The 21,439-nt window shown below is 49.1% G+C and overlaps 2 non-coding genes across 2 annotated transcripts; both read right to left on the bottom strand.

Annotated features, from left to right (window-relative positions):
- Positions 1–2,889: 2,889 nt before the first annotated feature.
- Positions 2,890–3,042, bottom strand: LOC140461174 (5.8S ribosomal RNA). Its single transcript, XR_011954495.1, has one exon. It is a non-coding gene; the product is annotated as a 5.8S ribosomal RNA (ribosomal RNA).
- Positions 3,043–13,064: 10,022 nt separating this feature from the next.
- trnae-uuc (transfer RNA glutamic acid (anticodon UUC)) lies at positions 13,065–13,136 on the bottom strand. Its single transcript has one exon. It is a non-coding gene; the product is annotated as a tRNA-Glu (tRNA).
- Positions 13,137–21,439: the final 8,303 nt, after the last annotated feature.

The raw sequence follows: 21,439 nt of genomic DNA, 5'->3' as shown, positions 1-21,439 counted from the left end.
AAAATAAAAACAGCCAGTGGCGTATAGCTCTGGTGAAATCAAGTTCAGACCAGAGATAAAAACGATGGTAAAAACACTGATAAGACCAGACTAAAACAACCACAAAACAATTTAAAATCACCTTCCCGGCAAAAGCTTCCTCATACAGGCCGTTACCAGGGGGAACCACGTGGAGGTTCGACCTTACTTTGTGATCGACAAAATACGTATAAACAAATCACACAGGCGACGACGCAGGCACCGGTCGGAGACCAACAACCTTAAAAACACTGGAGTCACATCCCCCAAGAGAGGGGATTAGAGAGTCATAGTTACTCCCGCCGTTTACCCACGCTTCAATAAATTTCTGCACTTTGACATTCAGAATATTTGGCAGAAATCACATCGCGTCAACACCGACCTGCGGCCTTCACGATGCTTTGTTTTAATTAAACAGTCAGATTCCCCTCGTCCGCAGCAGTGCTACGTCAGCTGCTAGGCGCTGGCCAAGGCCACCCGTCTGCGATGGTAGGACGACGAGCACCGCAGCTGGGGCGATCCACAGGAAGGGCCCTCTGGCGCCAGCTCAGCATGGCTCGACCCGACTCGGCGGCAGGACGTGGTTGGGGCACACTGAGGACATTGCACTCCGGTCGACAGACCCACCGGGAGCATGGCGAGCCCGCTCGCCACACGCGGTTCCACGCACCACCCGAGGGGGGCGGGAGGGCGTGGCAGTGGTCCCTTCCCTCGACTCCCGGGGTGCGGCGATGGATAATGCCTGGGGCCTGTAACACTCGCCCCAAGGAGCAGTGGGCCACCTTCCAAATCCATCGGCCTTCCAAGCTGACCCGAAGCCAGTTGTGGCACACCACCAGCGGAGGAAATGCGCCCGGCGACAGCTGTACCCATGCCGGGAGCATTCCCAGCAGAGGAGATCCGCCAGACCCCAACGTGACCGATCGGAGCCGCCGAGTTGAATCCTCCGGGCAGACTGCGCGGGCCACACCCGTTTACCTCTTAACGGTTTCACACCCTCTTGAACTCTTTCTTCAAAATTCTTTTCAACTTTCCCTTACAGTACTTGTTGACTATCGGTCTCGTGCCAGTATTTAGCCTTAGATGGAGTTTACCACCCACTTTGGGCTGCATTCACAAGCAACCCGACTCCAAGAAGACACAATCTAGACGAGCCTCGCACCGCCACCGGCCTCACACCGTCCTCAGGTTAGGCCTCGATCAGGAGGACTTAGGCATCTGGGCACCGTCAGAGAAAGCGCTTCTATACGCCACATTTCCCTCGCCCGTCAGGCAAGCGGGGATTCGGCGCTGGGCTCTCCCTGTTCACTCGCAGTTACGAAGGGAATCCTGGTTAGTTTCTTTTCCACCGCTTAGTAATGTCCTTAAATTCAGCGGGTTGTCGTGTCTGATCTGAGGTCGTACCCAGAGTCAGAGGATGGCCAGGCCGCACTGCCAGCGTGCACGCATTCACCTCTTCGTGGGCGGGCAACGTCTCACCGCAGGGGGGGTTTGGCCGATGCTGCGACGGTCAGAGAGCCAGCCACCCGCACGTCGTTCACCACCCTTGCCAGCAATGGTGTCGACGAGTGGCCGCCCATGCCACCAACGACGCACGGGGACGTGCTCGGCGCAAATTCACGGGACCGGAGACCCTCCCCCATCCACGGCAGGAGGCGAATCTTGGAAGTGCCGGCAGGTTACTCGAGCGGAAGGTTCAGCCCGATTCCTGCCTTGCCAGAGGCCCAGGCACGATGGTGATGACTCGCCGCCGAGGACGTGCGAGGCGCCAGCCGACAGAGACTGCCCGATGGTCAGAGAGAGGGAGAGAGAAGTGCTGAGACACAAGTGGTGAATGGTCGCACAGGCACGGCATGCACATCGATCACCAGCCGCAGAATGGCACGGCCTTCAGTGGGGCCGGCGGGCGACGCCGCTCCTGAACCCAGCGGCCCCGAGCTGGACGAGTTGAGGAAGGCACGCCGATGGTCACAGAGTACGGAAGACACAGCGGTGGGCTTCTGGCGACTTGGCCCCAGACAGCACAACGTTCCGCCGTCCTCCCGATGGTTGGCCGGTGGCATGATAGGTATGCCTGCATGGTGACCGTGTGCACACCACGGCCGCCAACCCCTCCGTGCCTCCCGAGACCGGTGGCAGGACCGAGCAGAAACTTGCGGACTGAACGGGAGAGCCAAAAGCCAGCGATCCACGCACGTGCGACCGTCGAAGTCACAGCGTTCGACGAAAACCTCCTCCCTCGGCCAGGCACTCAGCGCCAGCAGGGGAGACAGGATCAGACGCCCCACCGGCCACTTAAGGCCGAGGACGAACCACGAGACGGGCGGCTGCAGCAGCGGGCGGCCTGCAGATCCCAGATACGGTCTGTGCCTCTCATCACTCTCAATCGATCAACCATCGAGTCGGGTCAGCGTGTCGAACTGGCGAGCTCCACGGTGAGGCCGGCAGCGCACCAGCACCGGACCTCCGCGGCTCCCTTCACTCTTTCCACTGCCAGCCAACCGAGAGTCGGACCCAGTGCGGACGTGCAGAGCCTAGGCAGACCCCACAGGAAGCTCAACATTTTGAGGCAGCTCCGTGTCCCAAAGACGAAGCGGTGCACGTCGCCGTGTGAACCACCGACGGCCATTCTGGGACCGGTAACAGCCGTACTGGCCCCACTGCCACGACACAGACGGACGCCAGGCCGCGCTCCCCGGCGGGGGGATGGCGTCGAGCCTGACGAATGGAATGTGCAGGGTGGGGGGGAAAGGCCAAGTGCTCTGATGCCGGAGGGCTCCGGAGTCTGAACTTCGGGGGACAAAGAGGACGGGTCCTCTGCGACACCCCAGCCGCTTTCGCCAGCCAATACGAGTGCGATTAAATGCCAAATGACCCTCAGACAGGCGTGGCCCCAGGAAGAACCCTGGCCGCAAAGTGCATTCAAAGTGTCGATGATCAATGTGTCCTGCAATTCACATTAATTCTCGCAGCTCGCTGCTTTCTTCATCAACGCACGAGCCGAGTGATCCACCGTTAAGAGTTGTCTGAGTTTGTTTTCGGTCTCTCCCTCGCCAGAGGAAAGCGACCCGGACCGCACATACACTTCCCACATTAGCAGCACCCACCTGCACGCCGGTGTGAGCGCGTAGCAGGGTGGCGTGAAGCTGTGGGGAGCACCAGCCTGGTGCGGCCCGCGGAAACATATGTCTACTGGGAAAAAAGGGCGCCCAAGAGGCGATGCGTGCCCCCACGCACCGCAGCGACGGAGGCAAGATCTCCTCCACCATGTTGTTCGCTGAGTGTCACGAGGCATGCAGCAGCTTTGCCCGAGGAAAAGCAGAGGCGGAAACGGGACCAGCAATCGGTTCGGCAGCGTCACTGACCCGTGCACATGGCGGAGTGTCGGCGAGCGGACCACTGGTAGAGGTCGGGGCCTGCAATAGCCAGAGCTGACGGCCGCCCGGCCCGGCGCTGCTAAGCTGGGCAAGGAAACTCGGCAACGTGGGCTGAGAAAGAGAATAGATGGGGGAACAGAGGGATGGAGAGCAGAGGGTGTGGGGGAGAGAGAAAACGCATGGGGAGTCAGAAGATGGGAAGAGGGACTGGACAGGGATGCAGAGGGTGGGGGTGAGAGAAAGAAAGAGAATGATAATGGACGGTGTGCCGGAGGTGGCGAGGGATTGGCCAAGGGTGCCATGGGTGGCACGGGGGAATGGAGAGGGCAGAGCCATGAATGGCGGGGGAGAATGGATGGAGGTGCTGTGGGTGCTACAGGGGAGAATGGGCAAGTCGTGCAGTGGTTGGTGGGGGAGAATGGACAGGGATGCAGTGTGTGGTGGGGAGAATGGACAGGGGGCACCGTGGGTGGCGAGTAGAATGTAAGGGGATGCTGTGGGTGGCGGGGAGAATGGACAGTGGCACTGTGGTTGGCAGGGGTTAAGGCCAGAGGCACTGTGGTGGTGGAGGAATGGAGAGGTGGTGCTGTGGGGTTGTTTGGGTCTTGGAGGGAGATGGTGGTGGTGAAAGCATCCCACTCACTCCCAGCATCCCCTTCTCTGCACACATGCGGTGCACATTTTTGTGAGTCTGGATGGGATTCTGTTTGGAGGGTCAGTGTTGACTCGATGGGCCAAATGGCCTGCTCCCACAATGTAGGGATTGTATGATTAGGAGAGCTGTCAAACCAACAACTTCTAATTGGTGAAGTAAAAGACCAGGAGCCAATCTTTAAGCAGTTTTCCATTCATTCACTCAACTTGCCCTTTCAATTGAATTCCCTGAATTTAATGTGTTCTGTTGTAGTTTAATTATGATCCATGAAAAGCAACATCCAGTCACATCTGAGGGCAGAACCAACTCAACTGACTGAACAAGTGTAACAACTCTTCTGTATGCACTTTAGATGTGGCATCCTCTCCCTCTCTCTCTCTGTTGACCCGACGGGATTACCAGGGCTAGAATTACCACTCTCAAAATACAATTGCTGATCTACTGTTTGCTTCTGCTGCTTAACATAAGGATTTAAAAGCTGCTCGCCTGATCTCGCAGAAAGCACAAAAACAGACTGTTCACTTGCGCCTGCGCAGAGATAAAATTTCATTTGGAATAGATCACAAAATAACAACAGGTGCCACTCCCACACTCTGTGTTGCACATGGAGGGAGGGGAGGGGAACTAAAGTGTTTTACTCTCAGATGTTAGAGGGCAGGACAAAGTTTCAGCTAGTGGGAAGTTAAAATTAAACCCTGTGCTGTTTTCTGTTATAAAAACTCAAACCACATGGATTTGGTGAGATTAAAAAATGAAGGAAAGGGAGCTTGCAAAGTTTCCAAGCCCCCACAACACGCACACACAATTCCCTCTGCTTAGATGGAGACAGTGCTGCCCCCCTCTGTTTAGGAGTAAACTCTGGAAAGGTGGTGGTTTTGATAGTGAGGACGATGGTCTCCGGCCAGAGTTTGATACCAATCAGCTGGTAAATGGGGCAGAGAGATGGAATTTAATCTCCAGGCATTCTGGGAAATGTAATAATGGAGGAAAGTAATCAATAAATAGTAGGTCCCTACAGAGTGCTGAGGAACAAAGGAACCTTGCTGTCCAAGTCCAGAGATCCCCGAAGGTATCTGTACAGATAAAACTAGGGAATGAGGAAGGCATAGATTTTTTTTTTCATACAGAGGGTGGTGCGTGTGTGGAATGGGCTGCCAGAGGAAATGATGGAAGCTGGTACCATTATAACATTTAAAAGGCATCTGGTTGGTTATATGTATTGGAAGGGTTGAGAGAGATATGGGTCAAATACTGGCAAATGGGTCACAAGATTAATTTAGGATATCCAGTCAGCATGGGTGAGCTGGACTGCAGAGTCTGATTTCTGTGCTGTATGACGTTACCCGCCTAATTCAATGCAAGTTTCAGAAATATGTCTGCAGCTTTATGCTTTTAGACATTAACAATGTTTCCGAATTTATCATTTCAGCTGTTCTCAATTTTAAAATCAGCCATTTCTTGTGCGTCCCTGTCTTCCAGGTTGATTCATCACCATCCATTCTCTCTCTTTCCCGAGAAGGGCTTGATCCAGCAATCAAAGCGGGCTCAAGGTACGAGAAAGGATGGGGGCGGGGATGGACAGGGGCGCAGAGGCTGGGGGAGGAGAGAGAGAGAGAATGGATATGGGAGTAAAGGGTTGGGGGGAAAGAAAGAGAAAATGGACAGGGGACAGAGAGTGGAGGGGAGGAGAGAGACGTGGGGACAGAGAATGGGGGGCAGAAAATGATGGGGAGAGAGAGAGAATGGCTGGGCAGAGAGATTTGGTGAGTGCAGACTGTAAGGAGAGAGAGAATGCATGGGGACAGTGGGTTGGGGAAGTGACAGCACAAATCCCACCTTACCCAGGAATGGTGTCAGTGTTCCATGAACTGGAACCCACTCCATCAACAGCAGACTTGGGGGCAATCGTTTCTCAATAGACACATGGCTAAGACGGTAGATTCATATAATCCCTACGGGCCATAAAATTCAGACTGACCTTCCGACCACCCACTTTCCCTGCTGTTCCCCATAGTTAACCCACCCGACCTTGCAGATCTCTGGACACTTCAGCATGGCGAATCCACCCTAAACTTCAGATGGTTAGACTGTCAGAGGAAACTGGACACAAAGATGAGAACATGCCAAAGTCCACACAGCGAGCTGCATGAGAGTGGAATTGAACCCAAGTCCGTGGTACTGTGAGGCAGTGGTGCTAACCACTGAGCCACCATGGCACCCAGAGCTTTGGAGCTCTGCTTTGTCTTTGTAGCTTCTGATTTGTCATGAGCCTTCAGCAGAGGCTCTCTCCTCCTGACATTGTTAGACCACGCCTGCTACAACTTCGCTTTTCCAATTCTCCAGCCCTGAGCACACTGGTTCCTAAATCCTGGCGCCAGGCAGACACTGATGCAATCTGGTCTTCTGCTGCCAACTGCAGAGAATGGTAACAATCCCTGCCACTATTCTTTCCCTGACCACCACTGCCCCCTGCCCAACATTGTTCTTACTCCCACCACACAGCCAGTTAACTCCTCACTTGTGCAGACCTCTCTCAGATCCCCTTTATCTGTTTGACCTGTGCTGACACCCTCCTGACCCTGTCCACTGACCCAGTCAGAAGGCTTTGTCTGTAGAGGAATGACCATCTCCCAGAATAAAGTGTCCAGTTAACTTTCCCCCTTTCCCCCAACGTGTCTGCAGCCCGGCTTCCAGCTGCATCTTTCTGAGCCGAAGGTTCTCCAGCCTGTGTTTGCCCTGGATCACAGCATCCAGAGCATTTCAACTTCAGCAAATCGAAAGACAAGCCCAACCCTTGGAAGAGAAGGGGGAGAAACAGAACAGACATGAACGTGAAATCATTGTAGTGCGATCACTTCCCTTAAGCATGAATAGAGGTTTTCAGTCGTCCGTGAGTTTGTAACGCGTCTGACTCCAGATCAGAAGGTTGCGTGTTCAAATCGCGTCAGGTTCACTGAAATCGGCTTCTTACATTTCAAATCAAGAAAGAAGTACGTTCACTCCGTATATCGGTTGTGTCAAATCTTATTTGTGGAAACTTTCCATCACACGTGAAGCTTTGCTGTCAGTTTGATTTGTAAACACTGTGTTAGGGAGGTGGTGTGCCCATTGGTTGGGTAAATGCTCAGCTCCGCGCAATGTGAGAAGTGAAACACAAACTGTTCGTTCAGTTGGTGACCGCGGGGTGTGAATAACATTATACCGATATTTTTACAACATAATCTAGAGATTGCCATCCAGGAATTAGTTACATCAAACTGCCACGCAATGATGTTATGGCCTCAGGAAACTATAATAGACAATAGACAATAGATGCAGGAGTAGGCCATTCAGCCCTTCGAGCCTGCACCGCCATTCAACATGATCATGGCTGATCATTCCCAAGCAGTATCCTGTTCCAGCCTTATCTCCATAACCCTTGAGTCCACTATATTTAAGAGCTCTATCCAATTCTTTCTTAAATGAATCCAGAGACTGGGCCTCCACTGCCCTCTGGGGCAGAGCATTCCACACAGCCACCACTCTCTGGGTGAAGTAGTTTCTCCTCATAACGTGAAGATCGCTGGAATGATTTTCTACATCCGACTGCAATATAAACACAGATCATTGTTTGCAGTTTTGGTGGAACAAAAGACATCGTATTGGTGGATAATTACAATTAGTGCAAACACAGCTAGCCATCGATAAATATTAATCCTGTTCACTTCAATGGCCAAATTTCAATTCAGAAACCAAGTGCACTTGGCTGCTTGTAACATAGACAATATGGCAAAATGGCTCATAGGAGGAGAAATGCGGCATTGAGGAGGAGTGAAATGTTTGCTTTTGGTCACCTCCACAATTGTTAGAAAAACAGGTTGAAAGGATTCTTAAAAGGTGTCTGAAGTAGTGGTGAGGGATAACACTTCAGACAACGCAAAGGGGAAGACCACTTTCTAGTGGAAGAAAAATACATTCCTTATTTCTGAAAGAACTGGGAAACAGAAGAGGGAATGAAATCTGACTTGGGAGCTATTTCCTATTTGTTGAGGATGTTGCTTCATCACAGTCTTGGTTTAGAGCATAAGCTCTTCATCAGGAATAAAGGGTGTCCCAAGGGGGCTAAGAGATAAATGGGAAGGAAGTGAGGCCGGAGGGAAGGCAGCTGGGAGTGCAATAGGTAGATGGAGGTAGGGATTGATGGTGATAGGTCAGAGATGACGGTGGAGCAAATAGGTGAGAAGCAAGGTGGACAGGTATGACAGGTCAAGAGGTTGGTGTCGAATTGGAAGGTTGGATCTGGGACAAGGTGGGTTAGAGGAAATAAGGAAACTGATGAAATCTGCATTGATACCATGTGGTTGGAGGGTCTTAAAGCAGAAGTTGAGGTGTTTTTCCTATAAGTGTCGGGTAGCAAGAGTTTGGCAGTGGAGGAGGCCCAGGACTTGCATGTCCTTGGTGGAATGGGAGGGGGAGTTAAAGTCTTCCTGCACAGGGCGGTGTGTCGTTTAGATTTAGAGTCCCAGAGTTGTTCCCTGAAATGTTGCGCTAGTTGGCACCCAGTTTCCCCAATGTGGATGAGATCATATTGCGAGCAATGGACATAATCGTATAAATAGATTGCATAAATCTTAGCCTGCCAGAGTTTTTTTCTTTAATTAAATGAAAGAATTTTTTATTCAATTGGATGACTGCATGAAACGGTTTGTTGGTCAGATTTGAATCATCACTCCCAAATGAGACGATGCCATGAATATCAGTGAACTGCTCTTTTTGTTAAAAACTACAAGTTCTTGATTTGTTTTCACAACTTACTGGTATTCACACCTGCACATTCAATGTCAAACTCTGACATCAGAAATGAAATTACAGCATAAATTTTGACTTACAATATTCGAACAAACAAATTAATAGCACACAGTGAATAGCAAGTCTGATTAATAAGAAATTAAATTTGACCAAAAAAGTATAAAATCAAGACGGGAGATAAGAAATGGGGTAAGGGCAGAAGGCAAGAAATACAGCATCATAGAAAGTGCTCATCCAGCGAGTGCATTTTATCAACGATCACTGCAAAATATAAACACTCTGATATGATCCTCCGGTTTTAATGTAAACCATAGCCCCATACAGTAGGTACCATCAAAATGAGTTAAAAATACCAGCCTTGAGCAAATCCAGCTTCCAGCCTTACACCACCGCTTCTTGGAGCTTGGACCTTCCTCCAGCACCGGGGGGTTGTTGAACTCCTGGGCTCCAGCGGCCACGCCTCCACTGAAGAAGCTTTAGGAAGCAGATGCAAAGGCAAGATACAGAACATAGAACCTTTGGATATGAAAGCAGCTTTCAGAGACATTGAGCAGTAGCATCACATGTTTTGTACCCATCGACCTATGGGTTATCTACCCAGCACACTCATGCAGCACTACTCTACTTCTGTGCTCCCAGCAGCTGGATTGTGGATCAGTTTAAATTAGGTCCTATATCTCTGATTACATCGGTACACAAGGCAGTGAAGAAAGGTTTCAGCACACTGGCCTTCATCAGTTAGGGAATTGAGTATAGATGTTGGCAAGTTATGTTGTAGTTATACAGGACGTTGATGAGACTGCACCTGGAATATTGTGATCAGTTTTGGTCCCCTTGGTGTTCTGACTTCTGACTTCTTCATCTCTGGGTTTGTGTTGAACTTGATGGGATACTTTGTCCAACTCAGCATGTTTAAACAGTATCTCTCAGAGGGATTCATCTGAAACTTTTCAGGAGGTGAGCTCAACAAGATTGAACTATTCAAAGTTACTTGGACTCTATTTTAAACTTACATCAGGACCAGTAGTCAGAGACACGAACAGCATGGAAACAGACCCTTCGGTCCAACTTGTCCATGCTGACCTGATATCCTATATTAATCTACTCCCATTTGACAGCACCTGACCCATATACTCTGGCCGCTTATTTCATATATGTACCACCCTCTGCATGAAGAAATTGTCCCTTTAATATATTTCGCCTCTTACCCTAAACTTATGCCCTCTAGTTCTGGACTCCCCCACCCCAAGGAAAGGACATTGTCTATTACACTGTCAATGCCCCTCATGATTCTGTAACCTCTATTAGGTCCCGTCTCTGCCTCCGATGCTCCAGTGAAAACAGCCCCACGCTATTCAGCCTCTCCCTGTAGCTCAAACCCTCCAACCCCCAGCAACATTCCTGTAAATCGTTTCTCACAGAGAAGTCAACGTTTCAGTCCTGAAGAAGGGTTAATACCCAAAACGCTGACTACTCCACATCCTGGTGCTGCCTGGCTTGCTGTATTCTCCCAACCTCCTACTTGCCAACTTCGGGTTGCAATATGTAGTGACTCAGTGGTTACCACTGCAGCCTCACAGCGCCAGGGGCCCAGGTTTGATTCCAGCCTTGGGTGACTGTCTGTGAGGAATTTGCACTTTCTCCCAATGTCTGCATGGGTTTTCTCTGCGTGGTCCTGTTTTCTTCCATAAACTAAAGATGTGCTGGTCATGTGGATGGGCCATGCTTAATTGCCCATAGAGGTAGGTACATTAGTCAGAGGGAAATGGGTCTGGATGGGTTACACTTCGGAGGGTCGGTGTGGCCTTGTTCGGACGAATGGCCTGTTTCCACAGTGTAGCTAATCTCATCCAATACTTTTGTTACGAACGAATGGCAGAGTAGGCCGAACTTCTTCTCCAATGGTCTTGCGGTCTTCGGTTTCTCTGGATCATTTCATTGGCAATGTGCAGTCCCGGGCTCAATGAGCAACAGTGTCCACTGAAGGCAAAGCTCATTGGATCGTAGAACTCCCACAATGTGGAAACAAGTCCTTCAGCCGAACACATCTGCACTGATCTTCCGAAGACTAACCCACTCAGATCCATTTTCCTACCCTCCATAACTTGCACACAGACCCCAAAGCGTGGAATTATTCCTGGGTTCCTGGTGCCATTAGGCAGCAATGCTAACCCTGAGCCACCATGGAGTTGTGATTGTGGGGTGTCGGGAAGGCAATTGTAGTCCAGCAGAAGACTAAAACAGCCCACCTACTCTGCCACTGCACCCACTGTCAGAAATGGCAGGAGGTTCAGTCCTGGGAGGTGACCGAAGGCAGCATCAATGGTAGGATCTGATTGCTGGGAGCACTGGTGCCCCCGCTGGTGCTTCCGCAAGTTGTAGGAAAACATGAACCTCTTCCCACACTCGGTCCAGCTGGTGTGGATACATTGGATCTTCAGTAGGGCGGAGGAATTGCTGAAGGCCTTCCCGCAATTAGGGCAGCAGAATGGCCTCCCCCCCCCCTCCGCCACTGTCCCCCCCACCACCCCCAACACCCCCGTGTGGTCCAGCTGGTGATTCAGCAGTGTGGAGGAGCAGGTAAAGACCTTCCCACGTTCAGGGCAGGAGAACGGTTTCTCCCTGGTGTGGATAGACTGGTGCCTCAGCAGGGCAGAGGAATTGCTAAATGCCTTCCTGCACAAAGGGCAGCAGAACGACCTTTCTACCATTTGGACACACCAATGGGCCAGTAGGTCGGAGGAAAGAGCAATGCCCCTCCTGCACTCGGGGCACAAGAACGGCCTCTCAGTGTGGACCCACTGGTGACTCAGCAGGTGGGAAGACCTGCTGAAGGCCATCTCACACTTGGAGCCGGAGAACAGGCTTCCCCGGTGTGGACCAACTGGTCGTCAGCAGGGCAGAGGAATCACTGAAGGCCTTCCCACACTCAGGGCAGCAGAAGGGCCTCTTCCCCTCTGTGGACCCATTGGTGCTTCAGAACCCTTTCAAATTTCACAATACCCTTCTGATTGGAGGGAGACCAGAATTGCACACAATATTCTAAAAGTGGTCTCACCAATGTCCTGTACAGCCACAACATAACTTCCCAACTCCAATACTCAGTCAGAGGATTGGGAAAGCTTTCAAAACTCACAAAAAACAAACAGGAAAGAATGGAGGGAAAAACCGAATTTTTGAGAGTAAGCTTGGAAGCATCACTGAGAAATCGGCGGAATGGGTTTATTGGGGACACGTTCTCCTTAAATACACTATATACGTATTTCTCTTGTGGTCTTCGTAGTTTCTCTGTGCTGCAGTGTGTAGTGGCTCGTTGAAATAATGTCCTGATGCAGCTTCGTTTGTGGGTGTTGGGATGATTGCTTCTGTGGTTAAGTATTTGGTTTGTGTGTGCTGTTTTTCTGTAGATGATAGTTTGAAGTTACCCATTGACTGTTCACTCTACTGTAACATCTAAGATTGGAAGTTTAATGTTGTTCTCCTCTTTTTCAAACTCGGAGCCCCACTCAGGCCATAGTCTCACTACTTGGAACACCAACATACAGACTAGTCAAAGGCCTCCACTGAGGACTAAAACACCAAGTCGAAGATTCATGCCACTCCATTTACTCCATCCAAGAATTCCTGAACACCAAAGACACGAAGATAGAAGAGGATGGAATAATGTTGTTCTTTGACATAACAGCCCTGTTCACATCCATTAACATCAACATGGCCAAAGAAAACTGAAGACACTACCCGAAGAACCAAAGACAGAAACACAGCACCAACTTCATCAGCAAAGATAACACTGTCAACCTCGTGGTTACCACCCACTTTATATTCAGTAACAAGCCCTACAAACAAATCAACGAAATATTCATGAAACACTTCTGTCATCAAAAAATGAAACAAATTAGAGGAAACCTACAACACCATCAACAATCTCCTTACTGGCATAAAATTCCCAAAAGAGGAGAACAACAACAAATTGCCATTTCTCGATGTCACAGTAGACCGAACAATCAATGATAAATTCAAAACAGCCTCTACCGAAAAACAGCACACGCGAACCAAGTACTTAGCTACAAAAGTAATCATCCCTACACCTACAAACAAATCTGAACGAGGGCACTATTTCAACGGACCACTACACACTGCAGCACCCAGTGACTACGAAGACTGATAAGTAACTGTACAGCGCATTTAAGGAGAATGGGCAGCCAAAACAATACACTGCAAATTGCTTCCCTGACCGGGGATCGAACCCGGGCCGCAGCGGTGAAAGCGCCGAATCCTAACCACTAGACCACCAGGGAGATATTGGCGAAGTTTGACAGCTCTACTGAAAATTGCTTCCCTGCCCGGAAATCGAACCCGGGTCACGGGACTGCAGATGCTGGAGATCAGAGGAGAGAGAATGTAGTGCTGTAAAAGCACAGCAGGTCAGGCAGTACCCGAGGAGCAGGAGAATCGACGTTTCGGGCAGAAGCACTTCATGAGGAATCTTTTGATTCCTTTCGGGCATACACCCGCCTGATGAATGGCTTATGCCCGAAACATCGATTCTCCTGCTCCTTGGATGCTGCCTGAGCTGCTGTGTTTTTCCAGCACTACACTGTCAACACTAATTTTGGATATCTGGTCAGCATGGCAGGTTGGACCAAAGGGTCTGTACAACTCTATGAGAAGCATACTTTGACAAATGACAAACTATTGTATGTCCTTGTTAACAAGGCTTAGTACACCACATGGTTTACTAACCATTCTCCACAGGTCCTGCCCCTTCAATGACTGAATAACATATACATGCTGGTGCATAATCTCCTTCACTAGTATCTCCACACTACCCTAGGGAATTGCACAAGTAACAGCAAGAGTAAACAGCAGAAGGATTTTAAAAAAGTGAGGGTAAAAATCACAAGGCCCAGTAAAAGCAGTTGGAAAGTGAATGTAAAATGTCACTATGACAGGACAGGCCCCACATTTACTTCCCCTCCGTGCCACCCCCCAACCTGCCTCAACTTTCACCTCCCGGACCCAGTACCTTCCAGGTGACCCCATAGTTGACACAGGGGCCGCCCCACGACCAGCAGAACTCCACCACCCAGGCGGCCGAGGGTTCCCAAACAGGCCCTTAACTGTCACTTGTCTCTCTCTCTCTGACGTTATTCCCAATCGGTGGTATCCGTCCTAATAGTGGCTGACGATGTCTGAGTCGTGATGCGGTTTCTGACATGCTTGTCATTCACGTCTGAACCAGGGTGGCGAATTACTGCAGGGAATGGCCGAAACCACAAGGCATGGGTTTCAACTTTACCAGCTCATGAGCATCGCAGAGAACTGGTTTTGCGATTCAGTTCAGAGGAAACCGACCAAGAACAGAATATCACTGAGACCTCTAAAACCACATCCCTAGAATGGAGAGGATTTGGCGAGTGCGTCGATGCGAAAATGCCATTTGGACACTCGGCAAGTAGATGCAAAGGCTGCTGGCTGAAGAAAGCAGATCAAGGTGACAGTGAACGATAGCAGAGGATGGTTTCGATCCATCGACCTCTGGGTTATGGGCCCAGCACGCTCCCGCTGCGCCACTCTGCTGCCGCTTGGGGAGCTCGTTGCACAGAACACTTCAGGTTTTTGTCTGGCACGTGGCAGGCACCTTCGAGCCTGATGTCAAAGACCTCCACTGCTGTCGTGTGATATGCTGTTTCGCAGACGTATGGAGGCTGTGTAAATATAAACTTTTTTCTAAATTCCCACATTCTTTCGGTCGAACTGTGATTTCACACTGAATCACAACATGTGTCACAGCGCAGACGGAGGCTATGCGGCCCACCTTCGCTCTGCTGGTTCTACACTTAAGTAAACGTGTGACTCTAGTCGTTTCATTCTCTCGCCTTCTCAGGGTAAATCTGCACAGCTGAACGTGACCACCGAATTCCCTTTTGGGTCCATTGAATCTTCCTCTTTGTCAATGTCAGACAGGGACTTACTGACCCTAACCACTCCCTGTACGAAAACGTTCTTCCTAATGTCACTTTTACTTCTTTTCCTCGTGACTTTAAAATTATGCCGAATCGTTATGGATCCTTTCAGACGTGGGAACGTTTTCACAACATTATTTCCTGTTTCTAGGTCCCTCATGACTTGGAAAAGTTCGGTTCTCCGAGGAGAGCTGTCCCAATTTTCCAATCTACCATGATTGCTGACATTCCTCAAACACTGCACCACTCACGTCAACCTGTTGAACACTATGGTAAAAACAATGACTGCAGATGCTGGAAACCAGATTCTGGATTAGTGGTGCTGGAAGAGCACAGCAGTTCAGGCAGCATCCAAGTAGCTTGTTGAACACGATCTCCAACCATTTCACTTCTCTGTTTTCTGCCTCATTCGTACTCCAGGCAGCCCACGCTCGTTTCACGAAGGTGCTTTTTGAGAAAGTTAATCAGGCAGTTTTGCACAAGTCAAGTTAAAAAAACTGCGGGCTCGTCCGGGTTTTGAACCCGTGACCTCTCGCAAGTCGGCGTGCTAACAGACCCTGAGCGACAATCATGCGCCTGGACCAACGAGCCAGAAAGCACGTATCCCTATAACGCCCCACACCTCTTGAGCGACCTAAGACATGCTCAGCATGAAATACGTTTGAGATTGCTCAAAGAATTGCAAGCGACAAAGACTTTCCCGAACAACTGCTTCTCATCCAGTCTCCCTGCTGCTCTTTGTCCCGTCCCTCGGAACCGGGCTCTCTCCACTGGCAGATAATTCAACCATTTTGTTTCGAAACTTTTCTCTGACACACGAGCGGCCAGTGATAAGTATTGCCCTCCTGAACATCGGATACAGAGAACAGGAGAAGACCACGCATGTGAAACAGGGAATTCTCATCCATTGTTTCAGGTTGCACAAATAGGAAAAAAATGTTTCTGACGGAAGCTTACAATCCTGGTGGCTTTTGTGAGAAACGCCAAGAGGTTTTTGGACATTGTCAGGGTTTGGTTACCAACTGAGGTTTCCAGGGTCTGAGCCACACAACAGGTGGCAGGATGGAGAAGGGAATGTGGACTTGGGTTACATCCCCATGATAGAGTCATAGAGCTCGACAGCACAGAAACAGGCCTTTCAATTCCAACATGTCCATGCCGATCAGATATCCCAAATTGGTCAGGCCGCTTGCGGAATACTATGTTCAGTTCGGGTCTCCCTGATTTAGGAAGGGTTTTAAACTTAAAACGACTCAGAAAAGATTAACAAGGATCTTGCCAGGGTTGGAGTGTTTGAGTTATGGAGAGAGGTAGAATGAGCTGGGGCTGTTTTTCTGGCGTATCAGAGGCTGAAGGGTGACCTAATAGAGGTTTATAAAATCATGAGGGGCATGGGTAGGGTAATTAGACAAGGTGTTTTCCCAGAGTGGGGTGTCCAAACCTGTCCAAGGGCAGAAGTTTCAGGTGAGAGGGAGAAGATTTAAAAGGGGCATAAAGAGGTAACCTTTACACGCAGAGGGTGGTGTGTGCTGCCAGCGGAAGTGGTAAACGCTAGTAAAATTACTACACTTCAAAAACGTCTGGATGAGGACATTAACAGGAAGGCTTTAGAGGGATATGGGTCAAATGCTGGCAAATGGGACTAGGTTTGTCCAGGATAGCTGCTGGTCATGAATGTGTTGGACTGAATGTGTTGGACTATTTCCGTGCTGTACATCTTTGTGACTCTCCGTCCAATGCTCACTTACTGTCCCCTTCAATAACAGTATAATTGGAAGTATATTGACATATCTAAAACACAATATTACAACAAATAATTATCATCTAATCTTAGAGAATCACAGATAGTGCATTAAATGCTTCAGTAACACCAGACAGATCTGTGTCCCTTTTTACGTTCCAATACTGATAAGTGCCATGAGGATCTGAAAGCGTGGAGAGACAGAATGTGAAATTCCTACCCTTGGATTCACAGCCTCGGCCTCCAGTTGCTACAAGTGAACAGTGGTTTTTCGCCCCCCCCCCCTTCTTTCTCTCCCAGGATGAGGAATGGGAAGGGAGAAATGCTGTTTTTCTCCCAGATGTCGCGCAGAGGTACGGAGTTTCGCTCTGAAACTGATAGGGCTGTTTCTGCATTGTGACGTCCACAATCATGGCAGAGAATTCTTGGAGGAGCCAATCGGACCGCAGAGTTGAGAGTGTGGTGCTGATAAAGCACAGCAGGTCAGGCAGCATCCGAGGAGCAGGAGAATTGGTGTTTCAGGAATGAGGCTTGTGAGCCCAGGGGGTAGAGAAATAAATGAGAGGGGGGTGGAGATGCGGGTGGGTGGGGGAAGTTGGCTGAGACTGTGACAGGTAGTGAAGGTGGGGTAATGGCGATAGATCAGAGAGGAGTTTGGAGCGGATAAGTGGGAAGGAAGATGGACAGGTCATGAGAGCGGTGCTGAGTTAGAAGGTTGGGTCTGGGATAAGGTGGGGGGAGGGCAAATGAAGAAACTGGCGAAATCCATATCACTCCCGTCTGGGTGGAGGGTCCCAAGGTGGAAGATGAGGCGTTCTTCCTCCAGGCATGGGGTGGTTAGGTTTTGACGATTGAGGAGTCCCAGGACCTGCATGTCCTTGGCGAAATGGGAGGAGGAGTTAAAGCATTCAAACACTGGGCAGTGGGGTTGCTTTGTGCATCTGTCCTGGAGATGTTCTCTGAAGTGTTCTGCAAGTAGTTATCCTATCTCCCCAAGGTAGTGGAGACCGCATCAGCAGCAATGGATACAGTAAATGATGTGTGAAGAAGTGCAGGTGAATCTATGATGGACGTAGAAGGCTCCTTTAAGGCATTGGACAGAGGTAAGAGGGGAATTGTGGGCGCAGGTTTTCCAATTCTTGCAGTGGTGAGGGAAGGTGCCAAGATTGGAGAGTGGGTTGGGTTGGGGAGCAGATTAGATGCGCTTGGAGGCCATCATCGACCATATTGGAGTGGAAATTGTGGTCTTTGAAGAAAGAGGCCATCTGATGTGTTCTGTGGTGGAACTGGTCCTCCTGGGAGCAGATGTGGTGGAGGCGGAAGAATTGGGAATCAGGGATAGCGTTTTTACACGAGGCAGGATGGGAGGAGCTGTAGTCCAGGGAGCTGTGGGAGTTGGTGGGTTTGTAGAAGATGTCCGTGTTGCATCGGTCTCTGTTAGAGGGAGAGGTCCAGGAAAGGGAGGGAAGTGTCTGAAATGGTCTAGGTGGACTTAAAGTCAAGGTGTAATGTGTTGGTTAAATTGATGAAGTGTCCAACCTCCACGTGGGAGCACAAGGTGGCACCGATACAGCCATCAATGTAACGGAGGAAAAGGTGGGGAATGGCCCCGGTGTAGCTGCGGAAGACTGACTTTTCTATGTACCTAATGAAGAGACAGGCATAGCTGGTGCCTACGCCTGTGCCCATGGCTACCCCTTTGGTCTGGCAGAAGTGGGAGGATTCAAAGGAGAAATTATTGAGGGTGAGAACCAGTTCAGCCAAATGAATCAGTGCATCATTGGAGGGGTACCATTGGGGACCCCAGGAGAGGAAGAAATTTGAAGGCCTTGGAGCCACAGTGCCATCCAGTGATGTCCATGTGTTTTAAACTGCCTGTCTCGCATTGGTCAACTGCCCTCGCATGTGCCTGGAGATTGACCAATTGGAATTTCTGGAGGACCGGAAGGCTGTTAGGTCATCCTGTCAATCAGAACCCCCTATGTCTGATTGCAGAAGTTGGACCATGAGTTCCTGAAGCTGTTGCGCCTCTCTCTCTGAACGAAGATTGAGCTTCACCCCAGACTGCAACTTCCTTCCTCTATATGATATCTGTGAGTACCACACACTCTTTTCTCACCCTCTCCTTTTCCATTTATTTTCTCATTCTGAGGTTAACTTGTTGACTTTGCAGGAGATGAAAGTGGGTAGAGTTTATAGGATGAGAGGGCTTGTTCCAGCTGCTCATGGTATTGGTGAGACCACAGCTCAAATATATTCTGTGAATTTCTGGGTCATTTCCTTAAGGAGGGATGTACTTGTATTGGAAGCAGTTCAGAGAAGGTTCACTCGACTGATTCCTGTCATGAAGAGGATTGTCTTATGAGGAGAGGTTGAGCAGATTGGGTTAGCAGTCACTGGCTTTGAGAAAAATGAGGGGTGACGTCATTTTAAACCAATAAAACTCTGAGGGTTCTCATGAACACAGGTTCTGATAAAATGCTTCCCAGTCAGAAAGTCTAGAGCTCACTTACACAGATTACAAATCAGGGCTCTCCCAATATCAGGCAGAAATGATGAATTTATTCTCTCGTTAATTTGTGTAATGCTTCCCCACAGAGAATAATGGATTCTGGCCCATGGAATGTCTTCAAGGCTGAATTGAACATCATTTTGAGTGACAGGTATTTGAAAGGTTATAGACAGCAGGCAGGAAATGGAGATAAGGCCACAGCAGCACAGACATGATCTTGTGGAATTGCAGAGCAAGCCCCATGAGCTGAATGGCCCACTCCTAGCCCAGTCTCTTACAGCCTGTGTCCAGGACAGGAGAAGGCGAGCATAGGTCTGTCAGTCAAAATTTTTCAGCATTTTTAGGAGAACGGGAATGAGGGTGATAATAGCTACAGCAGAGTAAGAATGGAGGGTGACTGTAGCATTAAGATTCACATTTTTGAGGGAAGGAGAAACGAAAGAATGTTCCACAGAAACCAGAATTGTCTGTTTTGAATTTCTATACTGTCTAGACAGCAATGTCTTCTGTAATCTCCTTTTACAGGATACGCGAAAGGGTGGATTAACAGCCAGAAATCTCAAAACAAGATCTGATAGAGACAATCAATTTATTGACACGGGAATATCATCGGCCTTTGAATCTAGAAGATTTTTGTTTCTCTCCTGTCCTGTCTGCTTCACAAGGTTTCAAACATCAGTGAGACTGAGGAATGCATACCTGAGTGAGAGTGTTCCAATGAACTGACTGTGGGAAGAGCTTTAAGCGGCTACACAGCCTGAAATAGCAACATCCCAGTCGCAGCAGTAATAGATGGAACACATTCCGTCCATGAGTGGTCTTTCAACTGATTGTCAAAGCTGGAGAGAGACAAGGATTCCCACATCATGGGGAAATCGTGGGAGCAAAGTAATATCTTCGCCCTTTCCATTCCTCATCCTGGGATGGAGAGAGAGAGGGAGGAAACACTATTCACTTGTCGCAACTGAAGTGAATCGAGGGAGGGAGCAGACTCTGCAAAGGTGTCAGATGCTCTCTGTTCTTCTTAACGGTATATATTTTTTTTTCCCCTCAGTTTGACACGTTTATTTAAATACAATTTGCATTGTGGAAAAAGATCGCTTCTTTCCTCGTGTTCAGAATTAAAAGGGTAGTTAATCGTGGGATGGAGCAGAATCTAAGGGATTGGCACGTTGATATAAAATGTAGACATATGTTGCTTCATATAGTGTATATCTGATTATTCGCTGTTATAAAAGCTTTGTGGCTATTATTTTTCACATTCTAATCTAGCATTGAAGTTATACTCTGTATTTCTTGTTATCTTTTTTATTGAGTAGGACAGCAGAAAGTCATTCAGCAACTTTACTGGTTTGTTTTTCTCAAGAAGCCTTGACATTTCATTTACATTGTCCTTGATTCAGCTCCATTTCCAACGCCTTTGTAGGCAGCTTGTTCCAGGTTATTGTCACCGAAATGAAGATTTCCTCCATACACACTTACGGCTATCTGGCTGCATGAGGGTTTTCGGGTTTCTGTGTCCTGGATAATATGCGAACAAGCATCTGACAAACTACAGGAATTGTCACCTATGTAATGTTCATTTAACAGCACTGACTGTGATCACGTATTTTGTGAATTTATTTTTGCAGGAAGACATATAGAAAGAAATCTGAAAGCAAATGGTACATAAACTTCTGACAGAGCCACTTGATTCATTGGAACTTGAATATCAGCAACCATTCAAATCGAGAAGAAACGTTTGCTTTTGTCTGCTTGAGAGATTTTGGACACTTAAGCAGGAAGAATACGGAGACACCCGAGTGAGGGAGATTCAGTGCACTGACTGTGAAAGGTGCTTGAATCAGTTACTCAGTTTGGGGAATCAAAGTCTCACCCCTCACGGTGGAGTGAGACTGTGTACCCATTCTGTTGGTAATTTCAAATCCAGAGCGACACAAGGAAAGCTCTCCCCATGGGGAAACTGTGGAAATGTGCGGACTGTGGGAAAGGGTTCCCTTTCCCGTCAGTGCTGGAGACTCAGTGATGCATTCACACAGGGGCGAGGCCATTCTCCTGCTCTGTGTGTGGGAAGAGATTCAGTTGGTTGTGCAACCAGCTGATGCACTGGCATGTTCACATCGGGGAGAAGCCATTCACTTGCTCCAAGTACAGGAATACATTCGTCAATTCTCCCGGCCTGCTGAAACATTCTTGGGTCCGCACTGGGGAGAGGCCGTTCACCTACTGTCACTGCAGGAAGGGGTTCATGAGTTCATCCACCCTGCAGACATACCAGTGGGTCCACACTGGGAGAGGCTGTTCTCCTGCCCTGACTGCAGGAAGGGATTTGGATAGGTGGACAACTTCCCGAGGCACTAGTGAGTTCATGTGCCATCACTG

Source organism: Chiloscyllium punctatum, chromosome 36 (genome assembly GCF_047496795.1).
Source record: "Chiloscyllium punctatum isolate Juve2018m chromosome 36, sChiPun1.3, whole genome shotgun sequence".
Lineage (NCBI taxonomy): Eukaryota > Metazoa > Chordata > Chondrichthyes > Orectolobiformes > Hemiscylliidae > Chiloscyllium > Chiloscyllium punctatum.
The sequence above is the reverse complement of the archived record's forward strand: the minus strand, read 5'-3'. Positions and strand labels throughout refer to the sequence as shown.